This window comes from Palaemon carinicauda, chromosome 29 (genome assembly GCF_036898095.1).
Source record: "Palaemon carinicauda isolate YSFRI2023 chromosome 29, ASM3689809v2, whole genome shotgun sequence".
Lineage (NCBI taxonomy): Eukaryota > Metazoa > Arthropoda > Malacostraca > Decapoda > Palaemonidae > Palaemon > Palaemon carinicauda.
In genome coordinates, this window is record NC_090753.1 from 88,683,080 (window position 1) to 88,693,079 (window position 10,000).

At 48.1% G+C, this 10,000-nt stretch overlaps 1 protein-coding gene across 1 annotated transcript in view; it reads right to left on the bottom strand.

Moving 5' to 3' along the window:
- The window catches only part of LOC137622862 (uncharacterized), a 15,878-nt gene that overhangs the window by 1,335 nt on the left and 4,543 nt on the right, over nucleotides 1-10,000 (bottom strand). The gene's annotated exons all lie outside the window — the stretch shown is intronic.

The window sequence follows — 10,000 nt, forward strand, 5'->3', positions numbered from 1 at the left end:
TGTATTGATGATGTATGTATAATTGTGGGACAAGACATTAACCATTCATTCAAAGAAATAAGTGATAGAATCTGCCAAGCAGAAATACAATTAGGAATATGAAATTATTTGCCATACCATTAGATACCCCAGCACTGTCACAAAGTGAGAAATATTCTGATCTAAGAGACAAAATTAACAACAACTTAATGATGCCATACAGGAGATCCTAAATAGAGATACTTGTGTAGTTTTAAGTGATTTCGATGCTGATACTGGCTCTGGATGAAGGGATTAACCCTAGCCTATAGAACATTTTGCAAAACGGCACATAAAACGGATTTTGAGCGAAGCGAAAAATCTATTTTTGGGTGAGATAGCCATGACGTCCTGATGGAAGGTTCCTTCAGTAGCTTCCTTGGGTATATTTAACTACATTGATATTCCCAGAGAATTAAACTAAAGGTTATCACAGAATTCTAACCTCTGGTGCGAGTACCCTAAAGGTTTCCCTCTAGGATATCGTATATCAACAGGGGACGTAGGTATTAACACGCCACATAGCTATCTGCACCCCATATAGAGTTAACACTTCGATATGGAAAGGTGGAGAATAACTGGGGAGCCGTTCCACAGTTACACTCGTCCGTGGCTGCTTTTGGTACTCGAAACGTAAATAAACGGGTGCCATTGCTAAATGACGTCACGTCCGTCCTCATCCTGAGGCCAGCTCCTTGCTAATCTCCATGATACAGCAGGACAGGGCGGGGCCTGAAAGGCTGGACTAGAATAGACGGGAGGGTACATCAGGACGTCATGGCTATCTCACCCAAAAATAGATTTTTCGCTTCGCTCAAAATCCGTTTTTTGGGCTCAAGCCATGATGTCCTGATGGAAGTGTACCAGAGAATTAATGTATCGTGGAAAATTTCACCTTTTATGCAAGTGCCAAGGGCTTCGAATAGAGGTATGTAATGTGTCCTCGTTAGAGTTTCCGCGGGGATCCAGCTTCCTGCCCCCCTGGCAGAGAAGTCCCGGCGGATCATACCAAAATCCCGAAGTGATCATTGAAGGACTACTCACCCTGCAGAGAGTTCGTGCAGGACTCGGAGACAAGACAGAAGGTTAATATTCGGGTAGGAATATTCTCAAGCATAGGTAAGTGATAATTAATCACTACGCTCCTTTGGAGGAGAGATCAATCTGGTCTCGAAGGCAGGACGAAGGTAAGTATTCAAGTAGGAATATTACACAGCATGAGTGAGTATATAATACAAGTAAATTTATATTATTCTTCTCATTCCAAAAGGAAGGGGTTAAATGAAACTATGACAATCATGTATTTCATAATAATAATAGGAGCGGAGAGAGACGCACATGTAATAAAATAGACATTTTATTTCATAGATTGCAGATTATAGTGATAACAATTGCAATAATAAGTGTAAAGATAATTTACAATAATAAAGAATAATGTACATAGAAAATAAAAGACTTCAATCTTGAATCTGAAAGAAATTTCACTTTTAGAAACACAAGTTCCAGAGGAACGTCTGTCTTTTTCAAGAAAAAACACATCATGCCCTAGAGCATGTGGCACTCATGTGAAGTCTATGACATTTCACCTTGATAAGAACAGTCTATTAGAAACACTAAGTGTCCATGAAATCACTATGTATCACACGAGGGTCAACACAGGCACCCGTAGAGTTAAAGTCCCAAGTAACTCGCTGTTCTATGCAGAGTTAAACGGCAGGTTTCATAACACTACCTGCGGCTACCACGAAATGTTTAACTTCATGCACTTGCTTCGCGTAGTGCTTGAAGAAAACGCGCGATGATTTCAACCCTGTGAAGCTCTTGAGGCTTTCGAAATCCATGCTCTGGAAGAAATTCAGAGAAGACGCGACTTTTCTAGGATCATGACCTGCGGGTGTACTGTCAGGATCCGCTCTGCGAATGAAGTAGGTGATTTTCGTTCTTAGTTGTTTCAGTGACAGGTCACTACCCGATGTTTCTCCTTTGAAGAGTTGACCTCCACCGAAGTCTGAAGTTCTTCGAAGATAGACCTTAAGACTCTCCACTGGGCATAGAGAGACATCTTCCTTCAGGGGGCATATTCTCCAAGGGCCCCATCTCTTGGTGGGTAGGTCATTCTTTGCGAGAAACGTCGGATCAGGGAAGAGGGTAAGTTCTCCTGTATCTGTGAACAGGATATGACCCTCGTCTCTTGACAATGCCACTATTTCGCTGACTCGGGCTCCCGAGGCAAGAGCAAAAAAGAAGATAACTTTTTGAGTCAGGTCTTTTAGAGGGCACGAATCGTTGTCCAGGTTAGAGGCAAAATGGAGCACCTTGTCCAGGGACCAGGAGATAGGTTGTGGCGGAGATGCTGGGCGTAGTCTAGCACATGCCTTTGGTAGTTTATTGAAGATATCACTGGACAGATCAATCTGGAAAGCGTACAGTAGTGGTCTAGTCAAAGCTGATTGCAGGTGGAAATCTTGTTGGCTGCTAAGCCTTGTCCATGAAGGTGAATGAAGAAGGACATGCAAAAATCAATGGTGATTTCCGTAGGATTTTTTGCTTTGACGAACGAGACCCACTTTCTCCAGGAAGATTCATATTGCCGTCGTGTGGATTCGGTCTTGTATTCCTCGAGGAAGTCTAGACTTTTCTTCGAGATTCCAAACCTTTTCTTTGCGGCCAAGGAGAGAAAATCATGAGATGAAGGTCCCTGACTTTTAGTGATGAAGCGAAGACAGTCGACTTCTGTACTTGTTGAGAGAGAACTGGGCCCGGGAGGGGGATCAGCGTGGGCTGCAGCTCCAGGACCAAAGGGTACCAATTGCTCCGGGGCCACTTGGGAGCCACTAGGGCCGCTGTCCCTTTGAAGGTTCTCAGTTTGGAGAGGACTTTCAGCAGAAGGTTGGGGGGAGGGAACAGGTATATCCTGGACCATCTGTTCCAATCCAGTGACATGGCATCCACTGCTTCTGCCTTGGGGTCCTCGTACGGGGCCACATATCGAGGAAGTTGATTGTTGTCGCTCGTTGCGAAGAGATCGATCTGAAGTTCTGGGACTTGGTGAGAGATGAAGGAGAATGATCTTGCGTCTAGAGACCATTCCGACTCTATTGGGCTTGTCCGTGATAGAGCGTCCGCCGTCACGTTGCAGAATCCTTGTAGGTGAACTGCAGACAGGTGCCATTTCTTCTTTTCTGCCAGACAATAGATCGGAAGAAGTACTTGATTTATCTGGGGCGATCTCGAGCCCTGACGATTGAGACATCTGACTACCACCGAGTTGTCCAGAGTCAGACGGATATGGATCGAGGGAGGCGGGGAGAGTTTCTTGAGGGTGAGAAGAACCGCCATGGCCTCCAAGATGTTGATGTGAAACGTCTTGAATAGGGGAGACCATGTTCCCTGAACCTGTCGTCGGTGGGAGTGACCTCCCCAACCCTCCAGTGAAGCGTCCGTGTGGATGTTGATCGATGGAGGCGGGTGTTGAAGAGGAATGGACCTTTTCAGGGCCTTTGCTTCTGACCGCGGCTTTAATAGTAAGCGAAGTCTGTTTGGAAGCCGTCTCTTGAGGTCTTTTCGAGCGATGGATGCGGAACGTCTCCAGACTCCCGCGGCATCCTTTAGCTGTGCGCGAAGCACTGGGTTTGTCACAGAGGCGAACTGTAGCGAGCCTAGAACTTGTTCCTGCTGTCGTCTTGAGATCCGTTTGGATTTCAGAAGTCTTCTGACAGACCCTGCTATTTCCTTCCTTTTCTTCTGGGGGATGGAAAGGCGGTGTGACTGAAGATCCCAATGGATTCCCAACCATTGGAACTTCTGATCTGGAGAGAGGTGAGATTTCTCAGTGTTTATCTTGAATCCCAGATGTTCTAGGAACTAGTTGACTTTGTTGCAGGCTCTTACACAATTTTCGGGCGATGTCGCCCAGACCAGCCAGTCGTCTAGGTAAGCCATCACTTGGACGCCGCGAAGGCGGAGCTGTTGGACGATGGCGTCTGCCAGCTTGGTGAAGATCCGTGGAGCCACGTTGAGCCCGAAGGGCATGGCCCTGAAGGCGTAACTTTTTCTTTGGAGTCGAAATCCTAGGTAGGAGGAAGCGTGATGATTCATTGGAACGTGCCAGTAGGCATCCGCCAGGTCTATGGAGACCATGTAGGCCCCTTGAGGCAGAAGGGTCCTTATTTGTTGGAGAGTCAGCATCTTGAACTTGTTGTTTGCAATGAACTTGTTGAGAGGGGATAAGTCTAGAATGACTCTGAGTTTGTCGGAGTCCTTTTTGGGAACGCAAAATAGTCTCCCTGGGAACCTGGTTGACTTTACCCTCCTGATCACCTTCTTGTTCAAGAGTTCTAGGACGTATTCTTCCAGGAGGGGGGTTGACTGTTGGAAGAATTGCTGGAAGGTTGGGGGTGGTTGCATCCAGCTCCATCCTATTCCCTTCTTGACGATGCTGTGTGCCCAGGGATCGAAGGTCCAACGATCCTGGAATTGGCGGAGTCTTCCTCCCACCGGAAGCACTTCATTGCTTCTGGTGTCCCGAGGGTTTGCCACCTCGGCCGCTAGCTCCCCTTCCTCCTCTGCCTCTGGAGGGGCGGCGAGACAAATCTCTGCCGGAACCTCTGCTTGAGCCCCTACCTCTGGGACGAAAGGTAGTAGCATGTTGCTCAAATGCAGGGGTAAAGACCGGTGACTGCGACACCACCGGCTGGGGGACCAACTGAAAGGTCTGCTGTGGCTGTGCTGCCACTTGGGGAGTAGCGTAACCCGGAAACTGCCGTCTCTGTTGATGTTGCTGGGGTTTCGGTTTCTGAGGCTTCCTCTTAGGTTGAGGGCCATCGTCCTGAGAGGATTTCCTTTTTCTCGACATGCCCCACTTGTGGAGAAGGTTCCTGTTCTCCGTGGCGGCCTTGTCTGCAATCTCTTTCACCAGGGAGGAGGGAAAGAGATATTTACCCCAGATATTGGAGGAAATCTCTCTCCGGGGTTCGTGTTTTACTGTCGCGCTGGCAAACACGAATTGACGACAGGCTCTGCGAGCCTTAGTGAAGCTGTACAGGTCCTTAATCACCGTTGCCAAGTGTGTTTTGGCTAGGACCATGTAAAAGTCCGGGACTCTAGTGTCCCCGGCCATGAGTTCAAGCTGTACCTGGAGGGACAGTGATGCGGCAAGCCTCTCCTTCGTATCCTGTTCCCTACAAAGGAGGTGATCATTTAGCCTTGGGAGGTCCTCATTGAACTGACGACCGGCTACGTCAGGCTCTAACTTCCCCACCGTGAAGGTTGACTGGACGTCTTTCCAGTGCCTATCATCGGGAGGAACGGTAAGGGAGAAGGGTCTGCACTCCTCCAGTGCAGGACAAGGTTTCCCTTCCTCCACTGCTTTCAAGACCACTGTGAAGGCCTTTTCTATAAAGGGGAAGGTTGCAGCATTCGGCGCAACGAAGGTTGGGTGCTTCTTACTGAGCGCCGGCATCTTGGAGTTGGTGAAATCCCTACTCTTCACCGCACTGGCTAGCATAGCCTGGGCCTTCGCGAGATCGAACACGATTACTTCCTTCGGTTCGGTCTCTTCCTTTGAGGCTGGTTCGGACCTGAGCCGGACGTAACAGTCCGGATAAGCCTCGGAAGTTCGGGAAGAATTCCACTTCTTCCAACAAGATAGAGCCAACCTTCTCACTGATGAAGATCTTACCAGTTGTGATCGGCATATGCTCGGCATATCTCCATGGGTTAGTATCCGAGCAAGAGGGGAGGTCCTTTACCGAAATCCGTTTCGGTTGTTTAAAACTCACTAGGGTAGACCGGAATTGCTCATGGGTCTCACGAAGTTTTCTTTCCATGAGGGCTTCAAGCATCTTGAAGACCTCCTGAGTGCCTGATGGAAGAGGGTCCGGGGTGGCGGAAGTCGAAGGAACAGGTTCCTCGGACGGTGCAGGAGTTGCTGCGGGAGTAGGAGTGGGATCGACCTCGGACTCCGAATCAGGATATTCCACCTGATCTTCCTCATAGTCGAGCTCCTTGCCCATGAGGTTCTTCTCCGTCTCTTCCGACACTTCCGACATACGTTCCACGTTATTGGAATCCAAGAGGCACTCATGCATGGACTGGGCCATGACGATATCAGGTTCCACCACGAGCTGGACGGTGGGGATCTGATCACTGGGGATCACAGAGTCTTTAGATGCCTTTGGAAACAGCAAGGCCCTCAAATCTTTGCTGGCGAGATACGGTCCGGTGGCGTTCTTCTGGAAGCCACGCACCCACTTGCGTAGCTTCTCTCGAGCGTTGTCCCTTGCCTCCGCTGAAGGAGGATCGTCGAACGCCTCGACGAAACGACTCTTGCAGACTGTACAGTGCTGCGGGTCCCAGTATTTCAGGTTGCCTCTCTTGGCGGCGCAGGGGGCATGGGTCCGGCACGGCTTGTGCCCGTAGAAGTCCGGGCGCTTCACTCCACAAAAATTGCTTTCGCACTTCATATACTCCTCCTGTAAAAGAAAGAGATCATGAGTACATGGAAGGTATAAGAATGACTTACATTACTCTAAAATTAAGATAACTTAATCTAAGTTTTTAAGCATTAAAATGATTCATAAGGTATTATAATGCCTGAGAGTAGAGAGCGGGAAAGGAAGTAGATAGACACATACTTGTGAATCCCGCCCAGTCGGTTACCGTAACCTTATCAGTAGGCAATTTCTTTTGTAGCCGAAGGCCACAAAACGGAAATCCATATGGATAAGCCGTGGTGGGTAGAAGCTAAGCCTCTAGCAGAAATTGCCTGCGAGGTGTAGCAGGGACTGAGACCACTCAGATCCCTGGGTAGAAGGGGAGTAGAGAACACCCTTTATTAGATATAGGTTCCGGCAGTCGGCTGCGCGAAGACACACAGAGTATGCTGGAATATTGTAATGTGCAATCAGACAGCACAGCCACAATTTCAAAGGTAAGACAATACCTATATGTGGAAGTGGCTAAGCCATCTGGCTGCAGTATGTTGGCTGTCGGCATATTGTCGGCAGGTATGAGAAGGGGTGCATGTCCCTTAACGTCTCCAGGGGGTGCCGGCAGACCGACGGCACGCCGGAGGCCGGTCCTGCAGGGTGGAAGGCATCAAGACAGACACATTGAGTATCTAAAATGTAATACCATCGTGGCGACCGCCGGCACAGCGGCAGGTCGCCGGCAGGAGGCGGCAGCTCCGGCAGCCGACGGCTGACGGCCTGGTGAGCTTGGATCAATTCATAAGATAGATAAGCATATGGTTGTATACCTAGACCACCGGCAATCAATGCCGGCACGCAGGTGGCCGGCATGGAGGGTCAGCCAGCTGTTACTAGGTAAAATGGTGGGAGGGACGTCGGTTGTATGCTGACGGAAAGCGGCAGCCTCCGGCACACGGAAGGCTGACGTCTTAGAGGGGGGAGGGCATCTTATGAAAGAATGTCACCAGAGGTAAGGCGGTATCGCCGGCGGTGGAGGCGGCAAGGGACCGGCACCAGGATAGATGGAGAGAAAGGTAAGGAGGGATGGGAAGGGGTAAGACCACATACCCCTCCGGCATCTCTCCGGAGAGAGAGCACTCATGATAGGAGTAGATACTTCTAGCATCCGGCGGCAGGGGGCCGGCAGTCGGCCAGGTGTCTGGGGTAACCCAAGGGAGGGTTAGAGGGCACTCAAGAGGGGGAAACCCCCGCCGTCCGGACCGCTGCCGGCGACTACCCCCATAGAACGCTATGAAGGGTATGTGTATCAGAGCAGCCAGCTCAGCGGGAGAACAAGTTAGCCCTACCACTCCACCCAAGGGAGGAGTTGTAGGACTAAGGACAGATGTGTATAGGCAAGCCTACACCAAAGGGATAGGTGGGGAGGGAGAAGATGAGGGGTCTTTCATAGGGGAGGCTATGTACAAGAACGGCCACCAAGGAGAGGGAGAACGCTCCCTAACCTAGGTTAGGTAACCAGAATAAGAGTGGTACAGGAGTACCGTCTCAAACTATAAAAGGACAGAATCAACCCCCAGAGCTTAACCTAGAGAAGGAGGGTTAACTCCTAGGCTAGGTAAGCTGAAAGACACATCGCAAGTTGCAGGCCGGGAGGAGTAACCCAACCAGGTGCAACTGAGGAAGGGCAGAGCCGTTCCTTATTTCTCGGTCACAACCCTAAGGGGGGATCATTCCCTTAGGGTAGACAGAGAAACGATAAATACTCTGTTTGTAGACAAGATTCCCCTATATAGTAGGGAAAGCATGGCCACACAGAGGGAATGCCCGCAGGCAGGGGATTAGGGAGCATATAGGGGTTCCTACATTTAGGTTAGGGTGGAAAGATACGCAATCAACCCGGTCCCCTATATGGTCCCCGAAGGCGAAAACACTTACATCACAGTTAACAGTATGTTTAATAATGCCACAAACTTCATAACTTACCCTAGGAACACTGGGATATATCATGCATGAACACAAGCACTAGGGTATCCAGCCTAGGGTCTAAGCTAGCGATCTAGTATGGGGTCGAACGACGACCGAGTCAGATGAGCGCTAAAACACGATATAAGTAATTCCTAGCTATGAAGACTAAATAACTAATAATATTAATTAGTTAAGAGACCGGATAAGGCTGTTCTGGCTAACTAAATAAGGCATGCGATATGAACAGCGACGCCATAAAATGGCGCGTCCGGGATCGGCACAGCTCCGCCACAAAACACAATATTTTACGAAAAGTAGAAGTTACTTTACGGCTAGATCTTATTTAAACAATACTGGGACCTGGTACTCAACTTTCCTGAAGAAGGCGAGGCTGAAGGTAACGACATAACGGCGATGTAAGTCGATGAAAATCGCACAAAGGGAAATCCGACCAAAGCAAGGGGCTACAGGCTGAAGGATGAGGACGGACGTGACGTCATTTAGCAATGGCGCCCGTTTGTTTACGTTTCGAGTACCAAAAGCAGCCACGGACGAGTGTAACTGTGGAACGGCTCCCCAGTTATTCTCCACCTTTCCATATCGAAGTGTTAACTCTATATGGGGTGCAGATAGCTATGTGGCGTGTTAATACATACGTCCCCTGTTGATATACGATATCCTAGAGGGAAACCTTTAGGGTACTCGCACCAGAAGTCAGAATTCTGTGATAACCTTTAGTTTAATTCTCTGGGAATATCCCTGTAGTTAAATATACCCAAGGAAGCTACTGAAGGAACCTTCCATCAGGACGTCATGGCTTGAGCCCAAAAATACTAATGGTATGGATATTCTAGAATTAATGTAAAACAATAATATGATCTGGACAAATGCATGTTTTAAGCACAAATCAAGTCACATAGCAACATGGGAAGCTCCAGAAAGGCTAGTCACAAATGTCTAAGATCAGAAAATAGGAACCCCAAAACCAGTATGTGACCAACAACTGCTCAAGACGCCAGCCTTTCAGAAACTAACAAAACTGGTAAGATTTGTAATAAATGTTAAATCAACTGGAAACAACAAGCCTGTACAGATTGCAATGATGAAAATGACTTGGAGAATTAAATGGTACATATTAACATCTGTAAAAAGTGAGAAGGTTAATAAGAACATGGGACAGGTTAAGCACACAAATTTCTTTGAGAATTACAAGGACAAAATCGATGGAAACATAGCTGGAAAAACGACTGCCCAGGTAGAAGCTATATCTCAACGTATGCCAGTCCTAGGAAATACCGCATCCAGTACAGAACTACATCTATTGGGGATAACCCATTAGAACTGAACACTGGAAACTTAGCTCTCTTACTAAAGCTAGGGAAGATCAAGGAATCAAGAGAAAACCTGTTAAAAATCACATTACTGTTCTCACTGCACAAAGTTCTAACCATCTGTTTAAGAGGAACGTACGACAGGTTAAGCTCACGGATTTCTAGTGACCAATCTTTGTATCAGAATAACATATCAACTAAAGAGTATAAATAACTTTTTACTGTCCAACTCCTTGCTGAAAAAGTTATTACATC